Here is a 12590-nt window from a genome sequence, read left to right as displayed (position 1 = left end):
GGAGGCATGCTTGGAATATTCGGGCATGTCTATACCTGAAGCCTAAGCAGATAACAGCAACACACGGCCTGTGCCAGCTCTGTTCAGGTGGAAAGGCCGCAGATTCTTATGGGTTGACAGGCTGGTCTTTGGATCTTCTCCCCTGCCCCATGCCAACGTGTGTTCCGGGGAGCTGGCTGCAGGCTGCAGGAACCCAGGGACCCAGGAGAGATCCAGATTGTGACAAGGCAAGTGTTTTGAATGGTTGTCAACATCTTTAGCCTAAATAACTCTGGTGGCTCTCCTGAAACCCCCGTCTTCAAGGGGCTGGAGGACCAGTATAGACAGTTCCACAGTTAGTCATCTGAAACCCCAGGGCCTGTGCATTTCAGAACAGTAACATGATGCACATACTGTGTGTTACATCAAGCCTCCAGCAGGGTCTGGAACAGCTCCAAAATCAAACATATTAATATTTCTGCAGCCAGGCTTATCTAAAGAGTCACAGAACCGGGATAAACAAAGCCTCTGAAGAGTCTCATGCCAGTTCAGGTCATGCTTTGCTGCTAACTAGGTTCAGGTTAAGTTGGGGTCTGCCATCCGTTGAGTTAGGAAAAAATGTTCAATTTTCAGATGTTTGTGGATTTGGAGATGCTGTTAAGGCATTGTGGTTCTGTCCTGCCTTGTATAATCCTATCGGGTGGAATTAGCATTCTCATTTTACAGAGAATGAAGCTAGGGCTCAGATGATCAATAAGTTGCCTAACGCCTTTCAGACAATAAGGGTGATTCCAGCCCAGGACTGTCCACCTCCAGAGCCAGGCTTTGTCCTCCAAGGTATGGCACACTTCGCCGCTCCAGCAGTGAGGGAAAGAGAGTGGAGGGTGGGGGTGGGAGCTCTGACTTTGGCATTGTACCCAATTAGGGAGGTGCTTTCTGCACATCTGATAGGGATCATTTATTGGCTTGTTCTTATTTATACATTGACTCGTGGGATCCCAGTAGGCTAAAAGCTCGGAAGAGAGGAAGCTAAAGTTCAGTCAACTTTGTGGCTTACAAGAAGAATCCAGCTGGCTTCATGGGGGCTGAGAGAGCCAAGAACAAATGGGGTCAAGTTGGGTTTAGTGAGAGAAGCATCATCTGCAGTGGACACAACCCCCGTGCAGAACCAGTGGAATGCACATTGCTTCCTGCTTCCCCACCCATTGCCTGGCTGTGGAAGTCTTCTTGCCTTGAGTAGGGACTGGTCTTACGAGAAGGACTCTCTGGAAGGATCACAAAGCCCCAATAAGGGCGAGAGTGATGCGCAGCTTGAAATAAGAATTCGATTAGGGGGTCTCACTGGTCTTCATTAGTGATGTGGAAAAAGGTCAAGGCAAGTGCTAATGTAATCTGCTGAAGATACAGCATGTGCTTTTAACGCTTCATTGGAAAGATGGACGTTGGTCTGTTGTGGGAGCAGTGGCATAGATAATCTCCCTCCCTCGACCTTCTGTGTGTTGTCAGATGACAACTGCCATTCCTGGGCCACCTCTAGGTCAGGCAAGGGCCAAACTCTCGAAGTCTAGGCACATGGGTGTCCACGGTGTTCCTGTGTGGTCAGGAGCCTGCTGTCAGGGGACTCTGCTCTGGGAGGAGAGCGGCTATGCTGTGCCCTTCACTAGGAAGATACCCATTAGGAAGGGTGGTAGGTCCGTTGCCATAGGAACGAGGAACATCTGCTCCAGCCCAGTAGAGAACAGATGGGGGAAAAATATTCTTAAAGGGACCATTAGCTCATGGAATTGGTGCCAGGGAAGTAGTTTAGAAGACCTGAGGGGCAGACCGGTCCCCTTGGACTCAGAGAACTGTGAGGCTCAGAGGTAGCAGAAGACCCACAGTTGCTTTGGAAAGTTCAGGAGAAAGAAGACAAGGTGATTTTTTTTTCTCCCCTGAATCGTGGCTGTCCTCTGAGAACATGTCTCAAAGCCACATCAGCTTGTTGGCCCGGAGCTCCCCGACTCCCTCTGTCAGCTGCGGTCACCTGCCACCTTCCTTAGGGATCTGAGCTTGCCTCTGTGGTTGCCGGCTCCCTCTTAAACATCCCAGAAGCTTTTCTAAGCTGAGTAGTAGCAAACTTAGACTCGTCTTCTCTGACCCTTACCTTCCTCCTTGCCCTCTCTGCCGGCCTGGTCTCTGGGCTGGCCCGGGGCCTCCCAGCCCGGTTGTCTGCCGCCCTTGGGCCCGGCTCTCAACCCTTTCCTTTCTTCCTCTGCTTCTCTTCCTTTTCTCCTCATACCAGCCACGTGTACAGAGTCAGTGAGACGTTGGGTCTTCCAGAAGGCATCTTGTTCCTCTTGCTGGTATTAATTAGGACTTCTGAGCGCACACTACTGAAGCCACTCACAGCATCTTCGGCCCCAGAGGGGATTTTATTGTAAGGGTCAGAGAAACGGCTGGGTCACAGGAACCAACTAGAAGCAAGAAGCCAAATGCCACAAGTATGATGTCTTGCCGCTCTCCCTGTGCTGGCTTCAGTCTTTGGTCTCACTGCAGACAGGCTACTCAGCTTCCTGGGCAGTCTACAGGGTCCAGAAAGTGGCCTCCAGTGGCTCCCTCGTGTACAGGTCACCTGGAGGAGGTCTCGGATCTCTTTTCTCTCTCAATCCCAGTTCCCATCCCCGAGGAGGGTTTTGGTTGGGTTGAGACCAGGTGGCTACCCCCTGTAACCAAGAGAGTGGCGTCAGGTTTAGGGACATGGTTGTTACCACTGTAACTATGTGGGTATTGGGGTCGGGGCAGTTTCTAGAAAGGGTGGGTGCTTCCTAGTACATGTTAGCCCTTCGTGGGCCTCCAAGCCTAGAGGAGTCTGGCTTGAAGACTTTATACGCCCCCGACCTCTCCCGTTCGGCTCTTTTCCTGCCTGATCATGGGGACGGGTAGGGGCCTAGTCGGTGGCTAGACTGCCGTGTCACTGCCACTCCCTGTGAGTGGAAAAGGCACAGAACCTGAACCTAGAAGGCCATTCAGGCCCCTGCCTTACCCATAGGTAACACTCTGTCTTTTTAGTGAAGTCCTTTATGAAAAGATTTTATTGTTCCATCAGACACTAGGGCATCAACATCTAAAAGCCTCACAGTTGGAAAGCCCATTACTGTTTCTAAGTTCAGTTATTAATAACGTAATTGGATCCATTGTCCCACATTCCATCTTGGACTCGCGAGGAAGACCGATGCCCACCATCTTGTTTAGGTTAGGATTGAATCCGTGACGATGAAATCACCCTCTGGTATGAGGGAATGGGAATTTGGGCCAGGGTGTCTGGGATTGGGAACCATTTCCGGCTGGCTGCTGCCCTTTATCCAAACGAACCTCAGAGAAGAGACAAACCGTACGGGGGTCAGATCGTATACTCTCTTCATGGTGCTACCCCCCTTTTTCTTTATGCCCTCCTTCATACCTTCCTCCGCCAAACCGCTCCCCTCCATCAGCTGTAATGGCAGATACGGCACAGAAGCACTGGGGCTGGAAGGAGCAGGGGGGAGGCAGGCCCCATCTGGCTCTGCGCCGTGAGGGGCGTGTGGGAGAGAGGAGTGGAGAACTGAGCACTTCCCTCCTGGAGCCTCGGAGGTGGGGTATCTCTGAGTAAAGCAGAGGGAGGGCCTGCAGGGGCCCAGGAGCTGGGCTATTTCTGTAACACAGAACACATCTGCAGCCAGCCACAGGAGAAGGTCAAAGTCTGGGCGCAAGGCTGGAATGCAGGGGGCCAGGCGTCAGGGAGAGCCTCGGTTTCACCCCTTCTGGCAGCTTGGAGGGTGCCTGCAATGCCTTTTGGGAAAGGTGGGGCTCCTGGGATAGGGAGGAACTCAGCCCCTGATGGTGATGGTTGAGGGTGTAGTGCATTGGAGGGGGGGGCTGGGGCGTGGCACAAAATCCAAATACCTATTGCGCAGAGGCGGGGAGGAATTTAATTCCAAGGCGTGGGGGCACTGACTAATTCGCGCTGTCTACCACGAAGCAAAATCAGGTCAGCAAAGCACGGGTGTGAAGGGAAAGCGAAATAGTGCCGAGGCAGGGGCAGGAAGGTTCCAACAAGCACAGGTGAGTCTGTCCGCTCAGAGATGCGGACAGGTGTGGGGGCGAGCTTACTGCCCCCCATGGCGTGAGCCATGCAGTTTGGTTCCAGGCCCCCTCCAAGAACCCATCTGTATTTGTATTTGTAGTCTTTTTCTTAATGAGGACCCCTCAGGTTGCAGAAGCTTCCAGCCCCACAAAATCTGGCTCTGCCCCCTGTATCCCCATCACCAAGATACACTCACCTGTGCCAGTCCCTTGCTGCCACTTCGCACAGCCCTGTCCCCTAGACATACACCCCCTGGTGTCTCCCTTGCTTCACTCGCATCCCCACACAAGTCCTGTGTGCCTTGTGGCTTCTTGGGTATCTGTTTATAGTTAGAAAGTTGCCCCGTTCCAGCTCTGCCCTTGTCACAGAAGGACCGTCTTGGCTAAACCTGACTGCTGTTGACTTTTGGCCACCCTGCCATTGGCCTGCCTCTCTTCAGCACCTTAGATGAATGATCTGTCAGTCCATGTCCTTCATGTGCTGTGGGTCCTCCCTAGCTGAGTCCAAACGTCTACACTGGGGCCAGGGGTCCTGATGGGAAATTAGCCCGAGAGAGGGGCTTTCTCGAAGAACCTAAAGTGCTCAGGTCTCCGTGGTCTCTCTGGTCCCTCTCGTTCACTCTCTGGGCAAGGTGATTCCCTGTTTCCTGTCCTGTGGGCCCCAAGGGGCAAGCCCTTGTCCACATGATACCGCTGGAGGGGTACAGTGCAAACACTAGAACTTGGGGCTCCTCAGTTGACTCCTGCCCAGTGATGTAGCCCCTGGCATTGACTTGCTTTTTAACTTCCAAGTTCGATATGACCCAGGAAAAAAATATGCACCTTCCAGTTCAAAGTACGTCAGGCCAAACCTCCCTCCCATTTGAGATTCTCAGATGTTGATTATTCCGGATCCTCAGGGTAGGGGGACAGGTGACCGCTGCAGATGATCCCTTGTTCTGAGGTGCGTAGTGCCTTAAAGACATTACAAACCAGATTTAGGAATGGCTAAGTGCCATCTTGAGGAATAACTTCTTTTTTTTTTTTTAATGTTTATTTATTTTAATTTTTTAACCTTTATTTATTATTGAGAGACAGAGAGACAGAGCATGAGCAGGGGAGGGGCAGAGAGAGGGGGAGACACAGAATCCGAAGCAGGCTCCAGGTTCTGGGCTGTCAGCACAGAGCCCAACGCGGGGCTCGAACTCACAAATCGTGAGATCATGACCTGAGCCGAAGTCAGACGCTTAACCAACTGAGCCACCCAGGCACCCCGATTTATTTTTTTGAGAGAGAGACGCAGAGATAGAGACACAGAGTGCAAGGGGGGAGGGGCAGAGAGAGGGGGAGACACAGAATCCGAAGCAGGCTTCAGGCTCCTAGCTGTCAGCACAGAGCCCGACGTGGGGCTCGAACCCACGGACCATGAGATCATGACCTGAGCCAAAGTCAGACGCTTAACCAACTGAGCCACCCAGGCGCCCCTTGATGAATAGCTTCTTTAGGAGCAATTATTAACCATCCATTTCTATGTATCAAAGTGCTAAGGGGCTTTATGGTCAAAATCAGGCCATTGCTTCCTATGAGTGAACAGTCCAGGGCACAGGCGCAGATAAGAATGATTACTTGCATTTACTGAACATTTACTAAGTGCCAGGACCTCTCTTAAATTTTCTACTTGGATAATCTCATTTAATCCTATGACAAACCCAGGAGGTAGGTGCATATATTACCCCTTTTTACAGATGGGGGAGTGAAAGCACAGAGAGGTTGAGTCACTCCCCCAAAGCTCCTTAGTTGGTAACTGGTGGAGCCAGGATTGGAGCTGGGGCAGTCTGACTCCGGAGCCAAAAATCTCAAGACCAATGCAGATTCAACTCAGTAAAAATAAACTAAAGGATTAGTTTGTAGGATGATGCATGAGAAGGGAATTTCAAGTTGCACAACTTACATGAAGTGGGAAGAGAGCCGGCTTTGGACTGTGTCCTGGGCTATGGTCCCAACTCTCCTACCTCCTAACCCTGTAGCTTCGGGCTACCTACCTGACCTCTCAGGTTCCTCCTCCCTAGGCTGGATCTCAGCACCTATCAGAATTTGCTAGCGTCATGGCGTCATGGCGTCATGGCACGGATAGGTGTTAATTTCCTTTTCTTTTCTGTGCCGGTTGTCAAGTCTTCCTGGGGAGGGTGAGGAGGATTGGGGAATTCAAAATTAATTCTTGTTTCGGGAGGAAAATGTCCAGCCGGTTCTCCAATACCCGATCTTTTGGACAAGACTTTCTGCCAACCCCATTTCCTACTGTTCCCTCTTGGGACTGCCTAGAATGGGAGGAGAGAGACTAGAGAAAGAGGGGCGTGGGCTTCCCTCCAGCCCTTCTTTCTGCATCATCGTTTTTTGGTTTTTTTTTTTTTTTCTTTTTCAAAACAAGGATATTCTCTTGCATAACCATGGCACAAATGAACAGATTTCGGAAATGTCACGTTGATGCAGGACTAGTACCTAATAAACAATCCGTATTTAAATTTTATCAGTTGCCCTAATCATTAGAATCCAATCCAGGACCATACCTCTTTATTCCCCTTTACTCTAGAAGAAGTCCTCAGCCTTTTTCTGTTATTCATGCCTTGAGGTGTTTCGAAGAGCGCAGGACCCTCCCTAGCCCTTTCTGGGCCTTGTCCAGTCTTCCCAGCTCCCTCCCATGCCCCCCTAGCCTCATCCTTGAGCAGGTCTGAATGAGGTAAGGGATGTGAGTTCCCTCGTAGGGACAACACTTAAGGGGTGCCAAAAAACTCAATTATCCAGAGCAATATTTTTATGTATTTATTTTTTTTACTGTTTTTTCTTGTTTATTTATTTTGAGAGAGAGAGAGCACAGGTAGGGGAGGGGCAGAGAGAGACAAAGAGAGAGAAACTCCCAAGCAGGCTCAGTGCTGTCAGAGCAGAGCCTGATGCAGGATTCGATCACAATGAACCGTAAGATCAGACCTGAGCCACAATCAAGAGTCGACCGCTCAATCGACTGAGCCACCCCTGTGCCCCCCACCCCGCCAACCGAGAGCGATATTTTTAAAAACTCAAAATTAGTGCCAAAATTTCATAAAGAACGAAATATCAGCAGTTTAAGTAAAGACGGGACCGATAGCAGTGCCCCTGTAAGCCATGCTGGAGCCTCAGACAAGAGGGAAATTCAGTAATACCGATCTGGGTTTTATTTAAAATATGTCATTTATCATGGGTTGTTTTTTTTGTTTTTTTTGTTTTTGCATTTTTATTTTGAAAAATATTCCATTAAGAAAATAGTATCAATCTTGATTACTGAGTTCTTGGATGCCCCTTACATGTCGTGTCCCCATGCCCTGCACGGTTAGGTCTCCTCCCTTCCAGCATCCTGTCCTGGGAACAAGGGGGAGAGAGAGGTGGGGCTCCCAGCCAGCCACTGTTCTTGTGCCCTGGCCAGAGTGCTGGAGGAGGGAGGGTGGGGCAGGGAGAGAAGAGGAGGGAGAGGAGGGGTACAGAGGCCTGGAGCCCAGCCGGGTTGCTGGCCTGGAGCCCTCTAACAGCTTCCAGCTGCTTCCACACCCACCAGACTTCCTGCCTTGGGAGTGGCTTTGGTTGTCATCCTCCCGCTTCTCATCAAATGTGTGATCAAATTAGATCCTTGATCCTCTCGTCTCTAACAGTCTCCTCTCTCTTAACACTGCATGGTTCCCGTTAGTTGATCCTATTCTGACCCTAGATCCGCCCCTGTTTTCATCCACCCTGGGAGCCCCTTCTGGATCAGTCACCAGAACATCCACCCAGGGCAGGGTGAGCACCGGATGCTGGTCCACGGTCCACAGTCGGAGGCAGTCACCCCCGCTGGGGACAGATCTTGTGGCAACAGGAAAGAGTTCTGAACCGAGATTGAAAGACCCCATCAGGGTTTAGCCTCCCCTCCCGTACGGCAGGTGGGTTATCTCGGCCAAGACTCTATCTCCTTGAACTTCAGGGTTTTTGTTAAAATGAGGGGTGATAATATTTCTGCCTGCCTCATGGGGCCATGAAAGAACCAAATGAGATAAGGATAAGAGTGCTTTGGGGATCATAAAGGGTTATACTTAATATTTTCCCTTCTGTCATTAGATAATCCTTTATTTTTATAAAGACCGTATTCAGATCTGCCACATTTTTGACCTGAATCCATGCGAGGTATTCAGGCCGATTCAGGGCCCATGCTCATCCCTGGCTTGAACCGGCATTTCTGTCAGACTAAGTCACCAGGCAAAGCTGGAACCCCAGCCTGTCCCCCCGACCACCCCTTGCCCATATCCATCACAGTGTAAACATAATGGGTGGGACCCAGGTGGAGCTGTTGTGTTGTTTTGTCTTGTACTGATGTTTCAAACGAAAGTTTTTCTACTTTACTGAGGTACAATTAACTGAAGGTAAACTGCATATATTTAAAGGGTAACATCTGATGGGTTTTGTGAAACTACGACCGCGATTAACATAGTGTCCCCGGACGTGTGGCTCTCCAGTGTCTTCCTGCCTCTTTGAAATCCTGCCATCTACCCCACTCCCCCTCAAACTTTCATCTGCTTTCTGTCACTATAGATTAGTTTGCATTTTAAAATTTCATATAATGGAGTCATACAGTATACATTTTCCACCTTGGGGGCGTCTGACTTCTTTCACTCGGCATAATTATTTTGAGATGCACCCGTAATAATTCATTTCTTCCTATTGTCAAGGCATAGCCCATTGTATGGGTGTAGCACATACATTGTATTCACCTGTCCGTGGACATTTGGGGTTTTTTGCAGCCTGGGGCTCTGACAAGCTGCTATGAACATTTGTGCACAAGTCTTTGTGTGGACACATGCTTTCGCTTCTTTTGGGTAAATACCTAGGAATCAGTGGGTTGTAAGATAACCACATGTTTAACTTATTAAAAAACTGCCAAACTTTCCCAAAGTGGAGGTACCCTTTATATCCTCATCAGCAGTGGATGAGTTCCATTCCCCTACAGTCTTGTCAACACTTGGTATGATTAGTCTTAATTTTAGCTATTCTAGTGGGTGTGTACCGTTATTTCATTGTGCATTCAGTTTGCCTTTCCCTAATGACTAATGATGTTGAGCATCTTTTCGTGTACTTGATTTGACATTGTATATCTTCTTTGGTGGAGTCTTTTGCCCATATTTTTTGTGGTGGTGGTGGTGGTGGTGTTTGCCGTCTTAATATTTAGCGGCAAGAGTTCTCTATCTATTCTGGATAAAGATCTTACGTCTGGTACATGTTTTGCAAATGTTTCCTCCCTGTTTATGGCTTGCCGTTTCCTTTTTGTAACCGCATCTTTTGAAGAGTGGTTTTTCATTTTGGTGACGTTCAATTTCTTGATGATTTCTTGATGAAGTTGGTGAATTTTGTGTCGTATTTAAGACATTTGCCAAACCGAAAATCACTGAAGATTTTTCTCCTATGGTCTCTCCTAGCAATCTTACAGTTGTGGCTCTTACATTTAGATCTTGATTCCTTTTCGGTTAATTTTTTTACGGTAGGGTCAGGGGGCTTGTTTTTGTTTGCCTTAGGTGTAGGGATCTCTGTTTTTTTCTGGCAGCCTGTAGTAAGAAGGCTGTCATTCCCTCATTGAGTTGCCTTTACACCGTTGTGGCAAACCAGTTGATCATATATGCATACATTATTCCTGGATTCTCTATTCTGTCCCATTGATCTATACATATATCTTTATGCCAATACCACATTGTCTTGATTACTGTAGATTTACAATGAGTCTTGAAGTCAGAGAGTCTAAGGCTTCTAACTTTGTACTTCTTTTTGAAAGTTTTTTAGTTATTAGAGGTCCCTTGATTTCTATATGCATTTCAGAATCAGCTTGTCAGTGTTTACAAAGGATCGTGTTGAATCTGTAGAAAAATACGGGGAGAATTGATACCTTAACGATATGGAATCTTCCGATCCATGCAAACAATATATATCTCCTTTTATTTATATTTGGTTTAATTTCTCTCAGCAGTGTTTTATAATTTTTAGTATATAGGTCTTTCACATCTTTTGCCAAAGGTATTTCTTAATATTTCACACTTTTAATTCTACTGTAAATAGCGTTTTTAAAATTTCAATTTTCAGGTTAGTAGCTAGAGGTACAACTGATTTTACTATATTGACGGTGTATCCTGAGCCTCTCCCCCCCCCCCCCCCCCCACCGCTTTTAAAAACTCAATAACAGAACTGGGGCCTGGAAATGCTGAGGTGCAGGGCCTTTGCATCATATGATAAGCATTTAAAGTGGTATGTAACAACGTTAGCATCTTTCCCTGTTTTAAGTCAATAAGTCATTCCAGTAGCAGCCCCACAGCCTGCCGTGGCTGTAAAGGGAATGCCAAGAGGGGGTGGGGTGGTGAATCTGACCCTCCACAGGCTGTGCTTCCCTAGATTTTGAGGGTGTTCTTGAGGTCCGACTAGATGGAAATACAGTGCAGCCCCTTTAAGAGACTAGGGCCAACCAGCCATCAGGCCACTGGGAAGGCAGCCTGGGAGATAAGATAAGGCCCCCGGGCTGGTTTAAGCCAGGGTCCTGGGCCACAGTGGCTGGGCTTACTGGTAGACAAACAGGAACCAGGGGTGATAAGGAGGAGGTGCCAGCTGCTAGACCCAGGCTGGCAAGGCCTGGAGCAGCCAGCTCCCTCACTGGGCCCTGAAAGGAGAAGTGGGTATTCATTGTGGGCGTGCAGGGGGAGGGCACTTGCATTCCCCTGTGTATGCTATATATTTATGATCATGTTTTTAACACTCTAATAGAGTATACTTAAAGGCCTTACACGTAGTACATGTTCGATAAATCCGTTTGCTGAGCTCTCTATGTTCTCTCTGCTGCTAGCTTTAAGCTCTAGTAAGATGCTCTGATATAAGGTTTTGAGACTACCTGGTTTCTTGCTCAAACTAGAAAAATCCCGGCAAGGACTTACTCTGAAAAGCCCGGAGCTGCTCATTTGCACATATCTGCATAGATTTGCGTGTGTCCTACATGTGGATACTTTTATGCTGGATTTAGATTTCCCCAAATCAGAAGCCTATTTTTAAAGGGATAAAGAGGGGATTTGTCTCCACTCATGCCTGCCCACCTTTCAGCTGCATCCTCCAAAGATGCAAAAAAAAAAAAAAAAAAAAAAAAAGAACCCAAAAACAAAACAATTTCTGCAACTTTCAAATATAAAGAAGACCACCTATAGCTGCACAGTTTAAGTAGAGACGAGCAATCCTTTGCCGGTCAAGGAGTTTCCTTTCTTGGTTTCTGTTACAGTTCCTGCTAAGACTCTCCAAACTCCTGAGCGAGGCAGGGGATGATTAAGGCAACGAAGCCCTCTCGCTAAACAGCCAGGAGCTGAAATGCTCAGAAGCCTTCAAGGATTGTGCCCCGTACATGGACAGAGAAGCTAGAGACGCTTCCATCCACCTGAGACCACCTTCCCACTGCTTCCCGTCCCAGGGCTAGGGATGCGAGGGACTACCTTTGTCTGTTCTCCCTCCTCCAGGAATAAATAAAAATATCATCCCCTCCCCCAGATCCCGGCTCCTCTATTGGCCTGCTAGGCAAATATTTCATAATGTGGGCTCATCCAATTGGGCACCACGCCAGAGCCAAGCGCCTCAGGTTGGAGTGTGCTCCAATCAGGCGGGGCAGCCTGGGTGGGACTAGAGGGCTCCCCCTCTCCGCTCTCCACATGGGAGGCCGGCATTACTCAGGTGGATGACATCAAGGTGGGAGTTGGGCTGGCCCAGGGCTGGGAAGAGAGGACAGGGCTGTCCATCAGTCAGCCGGAGGCAACCCAGCGCTGAAGGGGTTAAGGCCAGTCAGCATGTGTGGCTGTTAATGATTGCTACCCACCAGGGACCTGGTGAGTATTAAAGGAAACCTTTTCCCTATTCCTGAGTGTGAAAGGAGTCGGGACGAGCAAGCAGAGGCCGGAGAGTGAGTGGTGAGAGTGGTGATCTGTCCCCGTGTGTTTGCCTGGGTGGCTCTGGACCAGGTAAGGGAGCGCTGGATACACCAGTCCGTCAGCTAGAACGGGCTTTTGTTACAGCCAGATACAAATTCTCAGCTTGGGGCCAGATTTCAGTATCAGGCTATTTCTTACAAGGGAATGTTGAGGGTTGCTTTCATCCAAGGGGGTGAACTACTTGGCACAGGAGCTGGAGATACAAACCATTGTCTGTCCTGATGCGGAGACAATGGTTTTGTGTGTGGCCACCCTGTACATAAAGCTGGCTGGCTGCGTCCTCCCTCTCTGAGCCATTGTCTCCAGAGAGGGGCTTGGGAGCCCCGGGCAGAAGCGCCCCCGGCCTGCCCTCTCGCGGGCTGATTTCCTGGGAGCAGGCAGGAGGGAAGGCAGAGAGGCCCCGCCAAAGAGGCTGGGATCTCTGTGGCTTGTCCTTCCATCTTTTTTTACTTAGTCAGGTGTGGAGAGGAAGAAGGTAGGACAGAACGGCGTGGCGGGGGGGGGGGGGGGGGGGGGGGGGGGGGGGGGGGG

The 12590-nt window shown here is 49.1% G+C and overlaps 1 protein-coding gene and 1 non-coding gene across 2 annotated transcripts in view; one reads left to right on the top strand and one right to left on the bottom strand.

Moving 5' to 3' along the window:
• Positions 1-12590, top strand: part of PLEKHA6 (pleckstrin homology domain containing A6) — a 112182-nt gene that overhangs the window by 44354 nt on the left and 55238 nt on the right. The window contains exon 2 of the mRNA XM_049634458.1: positions 11363-11957. The gene's annotated coding sequence lies outside the window, so the exon portion shown is untranslated. The remainder of the gene's footprint in view (positions 1-11362; positions 11958-12590) is intronic.
• TRNAQ-UUG (transfer RNA glutamine (anticodon UUG)) lies at positions 5455-5539 on the bottom strand. The gene has a single exon. It is a non-coding gene; the product is annotated as a tRNA-Gln (tRNA).

The sequence above is a fragment of the Panthera uncia genome, chromosome F1 (assembly GCF_023721935.1).
Source record: "Panthera uncia isolate 11264 chromosome F1, Puncia_PCG_1.0, whole genome shotgun sequence".
NCBI lineage: Eukaryota > Metazoa > Chordata > Mammalia > Carnivora > Felidae > Panthera > Panthera uncia.
Note: the sequence above shows the minus strand (reverse complement) of the source record. Positions and strands in the feature narration are given on the sequence as shown.